Source organism: Schistocerca cancellata, chromosome 6, assembly GCF_023864275.1.
Source record: "Schistocerca cancellata isolate TAMUIC-IGC-003103 chromosome 6, iqSchCanc2.1, whole genome shotgun sequence".
Classification (NCBI taxonomy): domain Eukaryota; kingdom Metazoa; phylum Arthropoda; class Insecta; order Orthoptera; family Acrididae; genus Schistocerca; species Schistocerca cancellata.
The window spans coordinates 128,830,014-128,851,017 of record NC_064631.1 but is presented as its reverse complement, the minus strand read 5'-3'; positions in this window follow the sequence as shown (position 1 = coordinate 128,851,017).

The window sequence follows — 21,004 nt, the reverse complement described above, 5'->3', positions numbered from 1 at the left end:
GGAACCACTAGCAGCATTTAAGTACAAACTCTGAGAGCAGCTCTCCTAGTGAGAGAAGCAGACTTTTTGGTGGGCTCAAAGGGCACTGAGCACTACGAGTTCTGAGGTCATCAGTCCCCTAGGACTTAGAAGCTAACTAACCTAAGGACATCACACACAACCATGCCCGAGGCAGGATTCGAACCTGCGACCGTAGAGGTTGCACGGTTCCAGACTGAAGCGCCTAGAACCGCTCGGCCACTCACGCCGGCTAGACTTTTTGGAACGTACCAAGGCTTATAACGAGTGATATGGAATTGGTGTCCCAATGATCTCACTGAGAACTCCCTCTCAATACAAGAACAAGTGATTTCATGGACTTGGGGACGCACTATTACTCCATTCTCATAGCCGGCCCACCAATACACCGGAATTTTACAGGCTTCAGCCAATCTGATGAGTAGCTTTGCATAGCCAGGGCGTCTCTGATCAACCACACCCAGGTTGCTCTCCTTCTCCTACCCCGAGGGTAGGTATTGTTTTTTGAATTTGCGTTAACAATCTCAAAGTTTGGTTGCAATAGAGTTCAAATGAATGCTAAATGACACTTTCCTTGCTGTTATGGCCACCAACAACAGTGTTTTACGTCACATGGTTCCGCCCAGAGGCCTTTTTTGAGTGGGGATCGATGGTGTAACACTCTGACTAATATAAACGTAAGGACGTTGTGATTCTTAGGGACAAGTATCAAGCTCGCTAAGCCTGCAAGATGTACCTTTTGTGAACATCTTCTACTGCGACGCCTTACTACAGCATCTAGGCTGTGGATGGAGTTACCAGATAATTCTCTGAAGTGAAATTTCTCCCCAGGGACAGGTGCCAAGCGCGTTTGCGCATTTGCGGGGCTCTATCGTTACTGTTGACCTCTGGTGTCATAAACGCTACTACTTTTGCCTGCTGTCTGCATTGTGTCTCTCATTTCTTATGTTGCAGTGTCTTAACTGGCTTCCAGTCGCATTAAGCTTAACAATGTACAAGTAATTACATCGTCAATATGTGACACTGTTAAGTTAACGAGTCGGGGTGTGGGATGTTGAAAGCTTGAACGTGGGAGGGAAGCTAGAAAATCTGTATAGGCAAATACAAAGGCTCAATCTAGATGTAGTAGCTGTCAATGATGTGAAATGGAGTGAATACAGCCGGCCGCGGTGGTCTAGCGGTTCTGGCGCTGCAGTCCGGAACCGCGGGACTGCTACGGTCGCGTGTTCGAATCCTGCCTCGGGCATGGGTGTGTGTGATGTCCTTAGGTTAGTTAGGTTTAAGTAGTTCTATGTTCTAGGGGACTTATGACCTAAGATGTTGAGTCCCATAGTGCTCAGAGCCATTTGAACCATTTTTTTGGAGTGAATACGAGGATTTCTGGTCACATGAATGTAGGGTAATATCAACAGCAGCTGAAAATGGTACAACGCGTGTAGGATTCGTTATAAATAGGAAGATAGCGCAGATAGTGTTTTAATGTGAACAGCTAATTGATAGGGTTGCTCATATTAAAATAAAAGCAAACCAATACCGGGAACGATAGTTCAGGTATACATGCCGACGTCGCAAGCTGTAGATGAAGAGATGGAGAAAGTATATGAGGATACTGAAAGGGTTATACACCACATGAAGTGAGATGAAAATCTAATACTCCTGGGAAAGAAGGATGTGGTTGTGGGGGAAGGAATAGAAGAAAATTTCACCGGGGAATATGGGCTTCGGGCAAGCAATGGGAGGAGAAAGACTAACTGAGATCTGTAATAAACTGAGATCTGAAATAAATTTCAGCTAGTCACAGCGAATACTCTGTTCACGAATCACAAGAGGAGGAGATATAATTGAAAAAGGCCCTGTGATATGGCACGATTTCAGTTAGATTACATTATGTTTAGACAGAGATTCCGAAACCAGATACTGGACTGCAAGGCGTACCCAGAGGCAGATATATCCTCACATCAATATGCAGTAATGATGAGGAGTAGGTTGAAATTTAAGAGGTTAATCAAGAAGGATGAATATGAAAAAGTGGGGTACGGCGCCATTATGAACAAACGAGATACGCTCGAAGTTTTCTAAGACTATAGATGCAGCAATAAGGAATAGCTCTGTTGCCAGTAAACTTGAAGAGGAATGTACATCTCTAAAAAGGAAAATCACAGACGTTGAAAAGAAAAACATATGTAGAAAGAAGGTAACTGCGAAGAAGCCATGGCTAATTGAAGAAATACTTCTGTTGATCCATGAAAGAATGACATATAAAAATGTCCAGTGAAATTCAGGAATAAAGAAATGCATGTCGCTGAGGAATGAAACAACAGGGAAGTGTGGGGAAGCTAAGACGGAACGGCAGCATGAAAAGTGTGAAGAAATCGAAGAAGAAGTTATTGTTGGAAGAACTGACTCAGCATATAGGAAATTAAAAATAACATTCTGGTGAAATTGAAAGCCAGGGTGGTATCATTAAGATTGCAACGCAGATTCAGTTGTTAAATACAGAGGAGAGAATGGGTAGGTGGGAAGAGTATACTGCAGGCCTCTTAGAGGGGAAGATTTATCTCATGTTATAGAAAGGACAGGAGTCGATTTAGGAGAGTGAGGGGATCCAGTATTAAAATCAGAACTTAAGAGAGCTTCGAGTTCTTCAGATCAAATAAGGCAGAAGGGGTACACAACATTCCATCAGATTTCTAAAATCATTAGGAGAAGTGGCGCCAAAATGACGATTCAAGTTGATGTGCAGGATGTATGAGTCTGGTAACATACAATCTGACATTCGGAAAAATATCATCCACAAAATTCCGAAGACTGCAAGAACGATTTCCTGATGACATTGCTGCACTGAGTGAAAGTGCAGAAGAATTATATGACCTGCTGAATGGAATGAACGGTCTAATCAGTACAGAATGTGGACTGAGAATAAGTAGAAGAAAGACGAAAGTAATGAGAAGAACGGAAATCAGAACAGCGAGAAACTTAACATTAGAACTGATGGTCAAGAAGAGCTAAAGAAACTCTACTACCTAGGCGCAAAATAACCAAATACGGAAGGAGCAAGGGACGTATCAAAAGTAGAATAACATTTGCAAAGGGGGCATTGATGGCCAAGACACTTTTACTAATATCAAATATAGGCCTCAATTTGAGGAAGAAATTCCTGAGAAAGTACGTTTTGAGCACAGAATTGTATGGTAGAGAAACATGGACTGTGGGAAAAACGGAAAAGAAGACAATCGAAGCATTTGAGATGTGATGCTACAGACGAATGTTGAGAATTGGTGGCTCTGATGGGTAAGGAATGAGGAGGTTCTGAGCTGTATCGGAGAAGAAAGAAGTATGTGGAAAAGACTAACAAGCAGAAGAGATAGATGTGTTAAGACATGAGGGAATGACTTCCATGGTACTAGAGGGAACTGTAGAGGGCAAAAACTGTAGAGGAAAACAGAGATTGGAATACATCCATCAAATAATTGAGAACGTGAGATGCAATTGTTACTCTGAGATCACGTGGTTGGCACAGGAGAAGAATTCGTGGTGGGCCACATCAAATCAATCAGAAGTCAGATAACTCAAGAAAACAACAAATGCAAATTATACTGTATTTCTAGCGAAATGAAGTTCAGGACAGACAACTGGCTACATACAGCAAACCAGTTGTGATATAATCCTTTGATCCATCTGAAGATGAGCGAGTAAGTCTTCGAAATGCGTCGTGTGAGAAAATAAAAGCGACTAACACAAATAATGGTTTTAATTTATCTTTTCTAAAATCAATCTGCGAGTGTAATAAGGGTGTAGTGAACGCCCGTGCCATCGGTGACTATTGCAAATGTAAACTGGAAATTTTCTGTGCTCCGTAGCTTAAGTTGGTGAACGTTAATATTGGACGTCTTGTAACGTACCCTCTCTGTTATTGTTTTTGTTTTTTTGTTATTGTTTTTTTATATAGTTGTAGAGATATGAAATTATTGTAGCGGTTTGCTTAGTCAGTCGTACTTCGGAATTTTTTTGACGTTAAATGGAGCCTGAAATTTGCGTAATAAATACTTCGCGTGAAGTGCGATTTGCGGTATAAAAAAAATTAATTACGGAGATGCAACCCACAGAATATTAACAGAAAAACTTTAGAACAATGCGCATGACTGACTAGACGCATTCTGAGGGTACGTACATTCGCGTACGAATGGTTGCGACCTGATGAGAAAGATCTATATTAATTTTTTTTTGTGTAAAATTATTACGTCGTAACACACTCGGAGATTGCGAACGCAGAATCAGGGTAGAGGCACGTACTTTCTATCATTCCTGTGGCCTGGGTAAGAGAATTGCAATTATTTAAACTTAAGAATATTTCTTTTTCCATCGGACTCCTATTTTTATACTAAAAGGAAGATTGCAGGTTCTGAATGTCTCGGCCAAAAACACATCGAAATTAAGCTTAGCGGCCACCAAATGAAAGTAGTGAGCACAATCACGTACTTCTATTCTTGAGCAGCGCCGTCGTAAAAATCGTCGCCTCCATCTAAAATTCGCCTTCTCGAATTAACAGAATAATTTGTACTCCATTGGTATGGGATTTAGGCTCGATTTTGACAGAAATTATAAAACGCATTTTTCATCATTTAACACCTTCATTTAACACACACATATACATGAAGCAATACAGTACGTCTTTACGCCAGCACATCAGAACAAAAATGTAGTCAATACTAGAAGTAATAAAAGAATCTCGAAATTAGTCCTTTGTGTCTCAATGATAAAAATGTTTTTTAGAGTATTCCTCTGGTATGACAGTCGAACAAATTTTCTTCTTGTATCTTTGAGATTAAATTACAACATTTTTTTTAGTTCCTTTTCATCGCCCCCTTGGGCGCATTGTCCGAATAAATGTCAATTTTCCGGGCAATGAGCACAAACACATAACACTTGTCAGTTATACACACGTAATGGGATTGCACTGTCAGTGTCTTTCTTCCCATGTCTTCATTCTACAAACATCGTTTTGATGCCAGTTGTGACACAAGGCAATGAGGACAAAATATATACATTAGGATATACAGAACACACATAAAACACGCAAACGTACATACTGTACATACAAAATCTTTTACATTGTCTTTACATCGTATTTCACATAAAATCATGACATCTGGATAATTATACACAGAATTGTTACGTACTCCTTTTACCTTCTTTCTCTTCTTTTCTTTCTTTTTTATGTCGTACAGTATACACAAAATTATTTTATTATCTCTTTGTAAATATATCGCCGTATAAACGGCCTTTTCGTTCACATGTTGACAATAAAATTCATTTTTCATAAGTCTTTGTCTCTTGAGTAAAAAAAAAAATTACAGGGAAGTCACATATTTATTGGAGTGTACGGTTCTAGGGTGTGGGGCTAGTAGAGGTGTCTGGGGCAGCAAGAGGCGTTAGTTCTTGCTTAGAGTTGCTTGTGCTTTCCACTGCTTGCCTCTTCTACACCAGGATCTCCTTAGTGACATCCTTTTCGCATTTCACTATTGTCTCGTCATCGGTAATATAAACATGTAACAAATAAAAATTCACATGGATTAGTACTTAATACCAATATATATATATATATATATATATATATATATATATATATATATATATATATTCCTGACCTGAACCAGCTCAACATAACAGCAGACACAATAAACGACAGAATACAGTTCAGAAGCATCATTAAGAAAAGTAAACTACATGAGATACAATGCGACAAACGAACAGGCATAAAATGGACCGAAGAACGAAAGCAAGATCACAGCCAGAAGATGAAAGAAATATGGGCAACCAAAAAGGCAATCAAGATGAAGCCGAAGACACGAAGCCGACAAGAAGCATGGACAGAGGACCGGAAACAGAAACACAGCGAGCGAATGAGGGAAGTTTGGGCAGCAAGGAAGGCAGCAAAAGGAACTGGCCATGTAGTTTAGTCCAAATGCGCTCTTTAAGGGCAAAACACCAATAATATATATATATATATATATATATATATATATATGCGTTGTTCAAAAGTAACGTGGGACGTGAATCATGAGCTGTGGTAGTCAGGCTTTATTTAGTTACGTCGTTAGCCAATAATGCGTCAGATGCGCATAACTGCAGACGCAACAATGAGTTTCATGGCGCGCTGCGCGCCGTTTGGAACTCAGCAGTTGCGTAGGCCCACCGCCGTAAAGCGATGCCGCGCGTCCCGGTCCATACTTTTCAGTGTCTCGTTCAGTGTTCGCAGAATTTGCGAAAAACCAACCGCACTTATTTCAACTTGCCGTACATCTTGGCTGTGGGAAGGGACCACTGGGTGCTTTCCAAGTTTACTGCACAAAAGGTAAGTACTGCACTTCACTATTTGGCTTGCAACGGCACACTGGCCTATATAGTGCACAAACACTCGTACCGTAGCAGGCTTCCTCGATTCACTATATCTCTTTTACCTCGAAGAAAAGGGTTTGTGATATGAAACGTATTTTCACTTGTCTATTTGCGTATAGCTCACAAGCCACTGACACTGAATAACTCATTGTCACTGGGTAAATATACACTGTCCTGTTCATTATCTAGTTCGTTCAGAAACAAAACTGTAGCTCATGATACCACTAGCTTGTCTTTTATGATAAATACCCACGTTCGTTATTTTTTTCCTGTGCTTCTATACGGAACTACGGGGAGGAGGAGGAGGAGATTAGTGTTTAACGTCCCGTCGACAACGAGGTCATTAGAGACGGAGCACAAGCTCGGGTGAGGGAAGGATGGGGAAGGAAATCGGCCGTGCCCTTTCAAAGGAACCATCCCGGCATTTGCCTGAAGCGATTTAGGGAAATCACGGAAAACCTAAATCAGGATGGCCGGAGACGGGATTGAACCGTCGTACGGAACTACGTCGGCGTACTTTTTGCTCACAACATTTTATTACATAAATTGGTAGGTGATTTTGTTCTCAGAGAGTACGTGCCTCTAATACTACATTTCGCGGTCGCGACACTGCCTGACATCTCAAAGAGCATAGGAGAACACGCTTGAGAACAACAGCCCTTTCTAAGTTTATGTCGTACTACTGATGCACTTATGTATTGAAGTGACAACACTAGGACATGAACGCACTATAAGTGTTTTTTAGAAGTTGTCTCCAAATGAGGCAAAATCTGTTCGTTTTCTACCCGCGAGTTACTATGTGGGTGGGGGGATTTTTTTTTTTATCCTTTCGTCACCCAAGTTTGTAACAACGCATGGTACACACATCATAAACAAACAATTAATACAAAAATAAAATACATACATAAATAAATCACTATACTTAAATTGCTAGGTAGTACAAACAACAGATTAATAATGAAGCTTGGCTGCTGTGTGCTACTGCCTCTAAAGTCTGTGCTTGCGTATATGGTGTTTCTTTGTGTTCATGTTTGTGTTACTTTTTCCTTCCATCAAATATCTTCTGCTCAGACTGGACAAAATATTATAAACATAGCAAAAAACATAAGTGTACTGCGTCCCTCTAAAGTCAGCCTACATCCTTAGTGCTTTCATACTGAAAAAATAGATTATTAAAATCCTCTGGCGTTAGTTAGTGTCACGGAGTGTATTTCTCAGTGATCTTGGAAATGTTTTATTACGTCAATCGTCAGTCATAGTGGCATTAATGGAACTTAGTGGCTTTTCTCCGCCGATTGAAGTCTCGCAGTATCTCTCCGAGCGCCACATGTAAATAATTGTTTGTTTCGGCGTTAACTCATTTTTTTGTCGGCTAGTTGGTTTACTGTAACTTACCTTGTACATACTCCTTTATTTTGTTATAAGAGACGGTGTTATGTTTGCGTCAGTTAACATTCACTAATCGTATCTCAACATCGTACTTGCATCAAACATGTATATAAAGTTGAAAAAAAAATATGTATGACAGTAAGATCACACAAGTATTTATTCATGAATCCTATCTTTAGGTGCACTTTCCTTAGATTAGGTTACTGTGCGTATTATATATAGTACGCTAAACTTTCATTAACAGCTAGAAATCATTTTTATGATTGCAGCATCAAAAAAAAAATTAACATAATTTTCCATGCGATACATTTATAGATAAAACACACAATACTTTCTCAGCAACCTATAGTGTACTTGCGTCACACATTTATCCTTTGTACCTTAGGGAGTCCAGTATTTTTCTGTAACTTACCCGGTATCTTACTGCTTTGATACATTAATAGCATAAAAAAATAACTTACATCTATATTGTTCCGAGGTCTGTGCTAATTGTTTGCTCCAGATACCTCCATATATAAACTTAAAACTAAAATACCACTGTGACCAAACAAAAACATTCCGTCAAAACTTACAAGTACACTTCGTGTTAAACATCCCTAGTCACCAACTGACGCGTGTGTCCTAGCTTACCAGTGTCTTGCGTCCACGTTCACTGACAAATGTAAACAATAATAGTGAAAAGTTCTTATTCACTTAGCTGCATAAGATGTACTTTCTTTATCCTAATAGTGTTCGTTCTCTTTTTCACAGTAACTTATTTTATACGTGTCCATTAATAGGTATGGCGTGTGATACTTAATTATAGTAGAATTTTCTTAAGTCTCTGTGTGCACACAGTCCTTTGATCTTGCCATTGTGAGGGTATGGAAGTAAATAACATCCGTCGTGCGGATTATTTAATTATTTAAATATAAGAATATTTCTTTTTCAGTCGGACTCCTATTTTTATACTAAAAGGAAGATTGCAGGTTCTGAATGTCTCGGCCAAAAACAAATCGAAATTAATCTTAGCGGCCACCAAAGGAAAGCAGTGAGCACAATCACGTACCTCTACTGTTGAGCAGCGCCGTCGTAAAGATCGTCGCCTCCATCTAAAATTCGCCTTCTCGAATTAACAGAATAATTTGTACTCCATTGGTGTGGGATTTAGGCTTGATCTTGACAGTAATTAGAAAACCCATTTTTCATCCTTTAACACATTCATTTAACACACACATAGACATGAAACTATACAGTACGTTCTTACGCCAGCACATCTGAACAAATAGGTAGTTAATACTAGAAGTAATAAAAGAATCTCGAAATTAGTCCTTTGTGTCTCAATGATAAAAAAGTTTTTTTAGAGTATTCCTCTGGTATGACAGTCGAACAAATTTTCATCTTGTATCTTTGAGATTAAATTACAACATTTTTTTTAGTTCCTTTTCAGTATGCACGATAGAGAGTGCGGGCCACCCCTGGGTGATTCTGCGCAATTCTAAATTTCACCTGCTATAACCGGATGGCGCTACTTCTCTTTCTATAAGGCATTTAATTCAATGATCGACATTAAAACCATCTAGCTGCCGCGGCTTAGCGTTGGTAGCACTTTGTATCTACGGCTGTACGCTTGTCTAGCTTAGTTGTACACAGAGACTTTCCTCATGAGTCGATCTACTAGTGAAAATAGTATCAAAATCCGCGAATATGTGCGAGAATTAATTACATTTTCCTTCTCGTATCTGTACAGGAAAAAACAAGCAAAGGCTAACGTAGGACAGAAGTTCCTAATATGTTAAATGCGTAGGTTTCATTTGTCCCCTCTGTTAAAATTGCGATCTGGATAAAATTGTACAAAGTTCATTTCAGCATGACGTTTATGTAGGAAATATAATCATAAAACCAAACAGTAATCATCGCCTATAAGAGGCGAAACTTCCATCTATTCCTGGGAATGTTTGCCCCAAACTGATAAATTATTACTGTCAAACCCAGTGAATGTATGTCATTACTACTTAACTCTACGTAACTTATACTGTTTAATCTCATCTTCCCTAGGAGGTCGAGCATTGCTATATGTAACTCCGAAAGTTCATACAACAAAACGTTGTGTTGCTCAGCAGTCATGAGGCTCCCATTTCCGTTTCACGGTTGGTTTTTCCCATTTCACACATTCACTCTCTATCCTGTCTACAGTTGGGTCCCAAATTTTCCCACTCTGTGGCTGACCGTAGTCTCCCCCCCCCCCCCTCCCTCTAAGTGGCCCAAACGTCCACAGTGGTAACATTTGATGTCAGCAAAAAGAATACCCCTTCCGTATCCACTCGGATTACTACGCCAATAGTCCGCCATCGTAGCTGCGTGGACATCGCGCCGGCTTGTCATGCCGAGGGTCCCGGGTTCAGTTCCCCCCTGGGTTGGCGATTTTCTCCGCTCAGGGACTGGGTGTTTGTGTCGTCATCATCATCATTCCATCCTCATCGTCAAGTAAGTAGCCGAAGTGGTGTCACCTCAATAGACGGCTACCCGCCAGGAGGCCCTCGCCACACGACATTTCATTTCACTACTCCCATATCTTCTACAGTCGTTACTACTCCTATGGCTCCAGTTAAGTTCATAACCTAAGGAAGAACTTTTATCGACACGTCAGGTGCTAATAATTGCAAAAACGTATCTAACGCAGTTTGCTCTGTTTCTAACACAGTATAGGTAGTAACGTTGATTTGCCCTGTGTTGTCACCCAAACATGAGATGAATTCGTCTTTTCCTTGAAACATGGCTTTAATTGCTCCAGATACTACCAATAACAATTTTTTCCATATTAATGCGCTAAGCCTTTTCTGAGCATTTCAAATGTTTTAGCATTTATTACGACCTCGTGGTATATGGCAAACGTTTTTGCTTCTCCTGCCACATGTACTTTAGCTTTGTGTGAGAATTATCACTCTAATCTACAACCCAGCTGTGCTGTTTCCAACAGCCAACGAATTGTACGTCTTCTCCTGCATTGAAAATTCCTGGCAGATTAAAACCGAGACTCGAACTCGGGACGTTTGCCTTTCGCGGCCAAAACATCTACCGACTGAGATACCCAAGCACCACCCGTCCTCACAGCTTCACTGAAGAAAGATAGGCTAGGTTAGGCTAGGCTAGGGGTGCAGATGACCTAGACGATCATCTGTCTACTCTGAAAGCATTTGACTGCCCAAGCAAGTGTATATTATCACTCGTTTTCGCCTCTTGATCCAGCAACGACAGAATTGCTTTCTGAGTAGCTATCATCTACTCCCCTGATCAACTGGTTATAAATCCTTTATCTGCAATAGTAAGAGAAAACATATTAGAACAAACACCGGTAAATACTCAATAACACCGTAGCATTTTTCATCACTACTTAATCTTTGCGTCTCAACATCAGTCACTCGCACTTACTTGATTATCTGGCGTAAAGATCAGGTCTTCTTCCACTCAAATACAACTTTGAAGCACATGGTTGGACGTAGATCACACTATTTACCAGAAAATTGTATTATGCACAACTAACTGTGCACGCAGCCGCACACGTAGAAATGTTAATGGATGCGGAGATCCAGGAACGGTAAACTACTCAGCCCATAGTTAGCACAAGAACCAAACAATATCATAAATTTATGTCAGTTGGTAACATGAGCATCTTTATCTAGTGAATACCATTTCTGCAGTGCAACGCATCCACCATCAAAGTGTTACAAAGCACTAACAAGGCACAATATGGAGGAATCATTGGAATGCGCTCAGAAGCAGATTAAGCCACTTATCAAAATTATGGTAACAATCACCAGAAATGCAAAAAGTTTAGGGGCACCAATAAGGGAGACTATCAAAGAATATATTTTTGTGTACCCAAAAGCAGCTCAGATCACCTTTCAGAAACTATTTTAAAAACACCAATAATACAAAATAGATCCAGAGGCGCTAGTAAGTATCAACTTCAAGAATTACTTAAATACACCGAAAAATAAGTTAGCTCACTTATTAATCTCTTTAAAACATCAGTAAAGTGAAATAGGTTAGATTAGAGACTAGAGTTTATCGGCGAAGAACGCCAAGCGCTTAGCATCGGGAGTCAGTGACGACCCCACCAGTTTTACATAGATAGAATACAATTAGGTTTTAGATCTCTTTTACAGGAAAACAACGACGTTATCATGCATATACTTGTGTCTCGAAGGAAATACATATAATTTTAGGTGAGATACTAGTTCTACCCTTTTTTCCCTTTCACCGTTTAGGGCCTAAGAACGCAAACGAATTTACCACATAAAATGTGTGTCACCTCAGAGGATTAAGCACCAAAAGAGCCTAACGTAAGGTGCCGCCTGGACAGTGTGTAGTTACAGTTATCAGAAATGCCTAAGGTACACAGACGCCAACACTGCCACTCCTTTTGGAAATTTAAACAAGGGAACTGTTATATTTTGAGGGAGCCGAACTCCCACGAACGGTGCCAACATTTACTGACATCAACATGACATCACTCACTTTGTCCCCTATTAGCAAAGAAAGGTCGCGATATGTTGTAGTGCAAAGTATACTCATACATAGCGCAGTTAATCGAGTAATAAAATATACATACACCAAAACAATTGTAGCTGCTGTAGACTATTAGGAGAGGAGATATCAGTTGTCGAAGTTATGATCAGAAATATCTAAGTAGTAATGATGTATTACACAAGTAGATTATTTGAGACACATAGTAAATAAAATTTGTATTACATGGAACACTCTTTAACAGAGTTTCCTCGCTTGAGTACACTAACGGAAGCAAATAATAAGCAAGTCGGCAATAACAGCATGGTCAATGCATAGACATTTCTAACGGTGCATATTTGATGAGAGTAGGTTGGTCATGGAAACACTCTTGGGTTAATCCTTCTTCCAATCAGTACTCCAAGAGTGTCTTCTTTCGTTAATCCTTGTTCGCAAGAGTGTTTAGAATACACCAGGGAAGTATTTGGTGTAGCCGTATTGAAAAAAATGTTAGTTTGATTAAGTTGTATGGGCATTTTGGTGGAATAAGCTTTTTGATGAGTTCAGCGTCTTCGGGAATGATGGAGTTTCATAATTCGTCATCTCTATTGCTTGTCCTGGAGTCAACAAAAAGATAGGCTTTACTTTCTATCTACTTCCAGCCAATAAACTTTTATTGAAAGACTTTCAAATCCCTCTTCGTCATATTAACAAATCTTCTACCAGTGCCTTGATTTTAAGCATATTTGTATTCAAATTTTCAGGAAAACGACTGGTGGGCTCCGATACGAGGATATACAATAAACGGTGTAACAGAGTACCAACCATAACAATCCCAGGTATTATCATATAAGAATGTCTGCTTGCCCCTATGGATCCAACCACAACAATGACAGGCTTGCTCCCCTTCACTGCGATAGTCCGTCCGCATTTTAAATCTCATTCAAATCTTGACTGGTCGGCACTAATTATTTCGTGGGATGGTAGACGTTTTTCTTCATTGAGAGAGCTGATTTCTCTCAGAAAGTTATAAGCTTTTCTTTAACTTTCGGCATCACATTCAGCCAACCGCCTGCTAAAAAAAAAAAAAAAAAAAAAAAATCTTCAAATGGCTCTGAGCGCTATGGGACTTAACATCTGAGGTCATTAGTCCCCTAGAACTTAGAACTACTTAAGCCTAACTAACTTAAGGACATGACACACATCCATGCCCGAGGCAGGATTCGAACCTGCGACCTTAGCGGTCGCGCGGTTCCAGACTGAAGCGCCGCTTGCTAACCTTGTGGATAATTTTACGACAGACATTCTTATTCCTGATACTAAAATGTAGACTTCCGCGGTCGGAAATATGTCCATTATAATTATCCGGGCTGTTATGCCGTGGTTGGTTGGTGAATTCTTTGTCAAATCCCAACGTTTCGCCCCCGTCTGCGGGAAACATCTTCAAGGGACAAAGGGGCAAAGGTCCCGAGTTCGAGTCTCGGTCGGGCGCACAGTTTTAATCTGCCAGGAAGTTTCATATCAGCGCACACTCCGCTGCAGAGTGAAAATCTCATTCTGGAAACATCCCCCAGGCTGTGGCTAAGCCATGTCTCCGCAATATCCTTTCTTTCAGGAGTGCTGGTTCTGCAAGGTTCGCAGGAGAGCTTCTGTAAAGTTTGGAAGGTAGGAGACGAGGTACTGGCAGAAGTAAAGCTGTGAGTACCGGACGTGAGTCGTGCTTCGGTATCTCAGTTGGTAGAGCACTTGCCCGCGAAAGGCAAAGGTCCCGAGTTCGAGTCTCGGTCGGGCGCACAGTTTTAATCTGCCAGGAAGTTTCATCTTCAAGGGGGTCTGTATCTCGATGGAAGGTTCAACACACCCACTGGCGCGCTACTGACTGCCGCTGAATTCCGTGTCCGCGCGCTCCCGCGCCGCGGCGTGACGTCACGTGTTTTGAAAACGTCAGTGCAATTGGCCGCTGTCCGTTGCCGTCGATCGCCGTTGCCATCACCCAGTAGTGGACGCGTGGTACACATCTTCTTTAACACCGGCATCCATATACCGGTCAATTTCACGCCCTCCTCCTTACGATTGAAATTATGTTTGGAAGAGCACAAGGGCAATTGTAGAAGAGAAGAAACGGAACGATCAGCTGTTGCGGAGCATACTTTCCGGCCAGGGAACCACAATATTCGTTTCGAGGAGACACAAGTACTAGGGCCACAAGCGGATATTATGAAAGGCTCTGCAGGGAGGCAATCGAAATGGCTAAACACCCTAATAATTTTAATCGTAAGGAGGAGGGTGTGAAATTAAACGGTATATGGATGCCGGTGTTAAAGAAGATGTGTACCACCCGTCCACTACTGGGTGATGGCAACGGCGATCGACGGCAACGGACAGCGGCCAATTGCACTGAGGTTTTCAAAACACGTGACGTCACGCCGCAGCGCGGGTCGCGCGGACACGGAATTTAGCGGCAGTCAGTAGCGCGCCAGTGGGTGTGTTGGACCTTCCATCGAGCTACAGACCTCCTTGAAGATGTCTCCCGCAGACGGGGACGAAACGTTGGGATTTGACAAAAAATTCACCAACCGACCAAGGCATAACAGCCCGGATAATTATAATGGACAGTCTTAATCCTACATTTAAATTTCTTTACCCAAGAGTAGGAAACTATGATCTACAGCCAATTCGGATGGTCAGCTAACTTCTTTATTTTCAGTGCCCAGGTCTCAATATGCTGTCATGTGTTATTGCTTTTTCCTGTCTCCTTCTTATAAAATGATCACGTAATTCACGATTCATGCAACATTTTTGGGTTTAATGAATACGTTGTTTTAGCCTGTTTACAAGATTTTGTGATACACTTTTGCTCTTTATTTTCCTTATCTGTACTAGCACTGCTGTATTTTTCAGGCGTCATGTCATACCAGTTGCTCACCCAGACAGCGAGAGTAAAAATTTTCGTCTTTTTCCCTTTGTTGTTTGGTTCATATCTTGTACGGATCAGCTAGATACCCTTCTCGAAATATCGTTCGTTTTCTTCTACATAATGGTTGATAATATGAACCGCTGGTTCCCTGGAAATCAGCTACTAGTGACATTGCTTCATGCCTCACAACACTACCATTTTCCTCATCTGGCGCCTCGTCATCTAATGCATTTTCATCTGATACCTCTTCATCTATTAAAAGAGCAGTAAACTCTGCTACTGCAGCTATCTCTCCTGTCAATTGTTGCTTTATGTTTTCATAAATAACACGCTCTTCTCATATAGTTAAATCTTCTACTATACAAAAATAGCCCATCGACAGTTCCACAATTACTGTTTGTCTCATTGTCCCGATTGAAATACCTACTAACTCTGTAAACACACTTCATCAATGTAATGCTAATCTGATCCACTCTAACAGCAAACACAAACATCTTACTTATAGTGATCAATGCACTGCTTGCAGAGCGACACGTAACTGCAGCACTCTAATAGAGAGGGGCAACCAATTACCGCCCATCGCCTCTTCCCTCACGTTTCAGAACCGATACAGCACAGCACCTAAAACGTTACGAGGTCTTGTTCTTTCTCTTCAGTAAGAAAACAAAACTAGTTTTATTCTTTGAACATAGCTGTTAAGGTTCAGTGACCGTGTCAGAATTATATAGTAACAAATAAGCCCTCGGTCACAAATATTAAGTCAAAGTTGACCTGGTTTCGACGCTACTATGAGCGTCGTCTTCAGAATTAGACTAACTGTACTAAAACATTAGGTATATAGTACATTAATAAAATTAAAGTTTGTACTGACTGGAAAAGATGCAGTACTTACAAGTCACATATTAAAAAAGATCTCGGCCGGAAAGGCGACGTCATGAACACTTGTCAGATGGCGAGCTGCTAAGGGCTGCTCGTACTGTGGACAGGGTTTGCAACAAGACAAGACCGAAGTTATCAATAAGGAAGCGGGAAAGCTGGTGGCTGTGTTTATATGGAGTGGACTGTGTCGTATGGTCCTGCTGAACCGATCATTGACTGGGAGTGGTTACGTTCTACTATTTGGAGATCATTTGCTGCCGTTCATGGACTTCGTGTTACTAAACAACAGTGGAGTTTTTATGGATGACAATGCAAAAAGGCATAGGGCCACAGGTTTATACGATTGGTTAGAAGAAAATTCTAGACAATTCGAGCTAATTGTTTGGCCACCCAGATCGCCCGATATCGGACGTAATCGAGAGGTCGATTCGTACACAAATTCCTGCAACGAGAACAGTTCCGCAAATAAGGACAGCTATGGAGACAGCATGGCTCAATACTTACGCGGCGGACTTTCAGGTCCTAACTGATATCAGTCGGTTGCCTGCATTAGGCCGGGAAAAGATGTGTGACACGATGTTACGAGGTACCCCATGACTTTTGTCACCTCAGTGAAGTGTAGACATTTTACATTACCTGCAAATATGAATACAAATTTACTGAAAATAAAGACACCTGTACCAGATTTGTTAATATGACGAAGAGGGATTTAAAAGTATTTCCATAAAAATTTATTGGGTGGATGTAGATGAAAAAACTAAAGCATATCTTTCGGTTGACTCCTGGACAGGCAATACAGATGACGAACTATAAAACTCCACCATACCCGAAGACGTTGAACTCATTGAAAAGCTGATTCCACCAAAGTGCCCACACAAAAATTTTGTCAAACTTATCACAGATTGTATCTTCTAGCAATGACATTGAACTACGACGTAGAGACCGCTTCTTACACATTACATCTTTTGTATGCTTCCGATTCTTTGGTGCACGTTCCTGCAACTTAATGAAACTTGCATTTTTTCAATACGGCTACACCAAAGTCTTCCGTAATGTATTCTAAACACTCTTGTAGTACTGATTCGAAGAAGGATTAACGGAAGAACACACTCTTGGAGTACTGTTTCGAAGAAGGATTAACGGAAGAGTGCTTCCATGACCAACCTACTCTCATCAAATATGCACTGTTAGAAATGTCTAAGCATTGACCATGCTGTTATTGCTGACTTGCTTATTTTTTGCTTCCGTTAGTGTAGTCAAGACAGGAATGTCTGTTATCTACATCTACATATACGTGATTACTGTGCTATTCACAATATAGTACCTGGAAGAGGGTTCAATGAACCACCTTCAAGCTGTCTCTCTATCGTTCCACTGTCGAACGGCACGCGGGAAAAACGATCACTTAAATTTTTCTGTGCGAGCCATGATTTCTCTTATTTTACCGTGATGATCATTTCTTGCTATGTAGGTGGATCCAACAGAAATTTTTCGCAATCGAAGGAGAAAACTGATGATTGAAATTTCATGAGTAGATCCCGTCGCAACGAAAAACGCCTATGTTTTAATGATTGCCACTCCAATTCACGTATCATATCTGTGACACTATGTCCCCTATTTCGCGATAATACAAACTGAGCTGCCCTTCTTTGCACTTTTTCGATGTCATCCGTCAGTCCCACCTGATGCGGATCCCACACCGCACAGCAATACTCCAGAGTAGGGCGGACAAGCGTGGTGTAAGCAGTTGCACCATCTAAGTGTTCTGCCAATGAATGCCAGTCTTTGGTTTGCTCTACCCACAATATTATCTATGTGATCGTTCCAATTTAGGTTATTTGTAATTGTAATCCCTAAGTATTTAGTTGAATTTACAGCCCTCAGATTTGTGTGGCTTATCGCGTAACCGAAATTTAGCTGATTTCCTTCAGTACTCATGTGAATAACTTCACACTTCTCTTTATTTAGGGTCAATTGCCACTTTTCGCACCATACAGATAGCTTATCTAAATCATTTTGCAAGTCGTTTTGATCATCTGATGACTTTACAAGACTGTAATTGACAGCATCATCTGCAAACAATCTAAGACGGCTACTCACATTGCCTCCTATGTCGTTAATATAGATCAGGAACAACAGAGGGCCTATATCACTTCCTTGGGGAGCGCCGGATATTACTTCTGTTTTATTCGATGACTTTCCGTCTATTACTACGAACTGTGACCTTTCTGACAGGAAATCACGAATCCAGTCGCACAACTGAGGCGATACTCCGTAGGCACGCAGTTTGGTTAGAAGACGATTGTGAGGAACGGTGTCGAAAGCCTTCTGGAAATCTAAAAATATGGAATCAATTTGACATCCCCGGTCGATATCACCTATTACTTCATGAGTATAAAGAGCTAGTTGTGTTTCACAAGAAGGATATTTTCTGAATCAGTGCTGACTAAATGTCAATAAATCAGTGATTTCACCGTTGTTATCGCGCAGTGAAGGTATTGATTGCGTTCTAAAACCCTACTGCAAATCGACGTTAGTGATATAGGCCTGTAATTCAGCGAATTACTCCTACTTCCCTTTTTGGGTATTGGTGTGACTTGAGAAATTTTTCAGTCTTTAGGTACTGATCTTTCTGTAAGCGTGTGGTTGTATATAATTGCTAAATATGGAGCTATTTTATCAGCATACTCTGAGAGGAACCTGACTGTTATACAATCTGGACCGGAGGCCTTGCCTTTATTAAGTGATTTAAGCTGCTTCGTTACTCCGAGGATATCTACTTCTATGTTTCTCATCTTGGTAGTTGTTCTTGATTGGAATTCAGGAATATTTACTTTATATTCTTTGGTGAAGGAGTTTCGGAAAACCGGGCTTTAGTGGCACTGCCACCAGTGATTTCACCGTTGTTATCGCGCAGTGAAGGTATTGATTGCGTCTTGCCACTGGTGTGCTTTATGTATGACCAGAAGCTCTTTGGGTTTTCTGCCAGATTTCGAGGCAGAATTTCGTTGTAGAAATTATTAAAAGCATCTAGCACTGACGTTCGCGCCATATTTCGAACATCTGTAAAACTTTGCCAATCTTGGGGATTTTGCGTTCTTGTAAAGTTGGCATGCTTTTTTCGTTGCTTCTGCAAGAACGATCTGACCCGTTTTGTGTACCACAGGGGATCAGTACCATCACTTATTAATTTATGTGGTATATATCTCTCCATTGCTGTTGATACTATATCTTTGAAAACATTCCACAACTTTTCTACATTTACTTGATCAGGTCGGAAAGAGTGAAGACTGTCTCTTACAAAGGCGTTAAGAGCATTTTTATCAGCTTTTTTAAACAGATATAGTTTGCAGAATGAGATTTTCACTCTGCAGCGGAGTGTGCGCTGATATGAAACTTCCTGGCAGATTAAAACTGTGTGCCCGACCGAGACTCGAACTCGGGACCTGAGTTCGAGTCCCGAGTTCGAGTCTCGGTCGGGCACACAGTTTTAATCTGCCAGGAAGTTTCAGATATAGTTTGCGTTTCTTTTTGATGGTTGCAGGTGTTATGGTATTCAGCCTAGCAGCAACTGCCTTGTGGTCGCTAATCCCTGTATTCCTCACAACACTCACTATTTGTGTCCAGGATTATTTGTTGTTAAAATGTCAAGTATGCTTTCGCAGCCATTTACGCTCCAACTGGGTTCATGAACTAATTGTTCAAAATAATTTTCTGAGAAAGCATTCAGTACAATATCGGATGATGTTTTATGCCCGCCGCCGGCTTTAAACGTATAATTTTTCCAGCATATCGAGGGTAGGTTGAAGTCACCAGCGACAATAATTGTATGAGCGGGGTACCTATTTTAAATGAGACTCAAGTTTTTTTTGAACTGTTCAGCAACTATGTCTTCTGAGTCGGGGGGGGGGGGGGGGGAGTTGTATATAATTGCTAAATATGGAGCTATTTTATCAGCATACTCTGAGAGGAACCTGACTGGTATACAATCTGGACCGGAGGCCTTGCCTTTATTAAGTGATTTAAGCTGCTTCGTTACTCCGAGGATATCTACTTCTATGTTTCTCATCATGGTAGTTGTTCTTGATTGGAATTCAGGAATATTTACTTTATATTCTTTGGTGAAGGAGTTTCGGAAAACCGGGTTTAATGACTCTGCTTTTGTCGCAATGTCATCAGTGATCTCACCGTTGTTATCGCGCAGTGAAGGTACTGATTGCGTCTTGCCACTGGTGTGCTTTATCCAATTAATAGTTTAGTCCGATTGTCAGGTATAGCCTCTACCCATACTATTTGACATGAACTATCTACTTCAATTTCGCTACAAGGTGTTGTGGGTTGGCAAGAGAGCCAACCCGGTACTACAAGAGCAAGCCGAAAGGCACGCGTTTTAGCTCACGCAGGCTGGCGTGAGGTCTGGAACAGAACAAGGAAATTAGACTTAAAAAGTGACGTATCTGGTGGAATACTTAACTTTAGTCCATAAATGGTGAACATCGCGCTTGATGGTACATTATTCATAATCTCAATAGTAACTGGTAATGGCACCTTGCTAGGTCGTAGAAAATGACGTAGCTGAAGGCTATGCTAACTATCGTGTCGGCAAATGAGAGCGTATTTTGTCTGTGAACCATCGCTAGCAAAGTCGGTTGAACAACTGGGCGAGTGCTAGGAAGTCTCTCTAGACATGCCGTGTGGCGGCGCTCGGTCTGCAATCACTGATAGTGGCGACACGCGGGTCCGACGTATACTAACGGACCGCTACCGATTTAAAGGCTACCACGTAGCAAGTGTGGTGTCTGGCGGTGACACTACCTCTGACAGCAGTAAACACTCCACCCCCAACTCTATTTAATCTATCCTTCCTGAACACTGTTAGATCATTTGAAAACAATTCAGCTGAACTTATTTCCG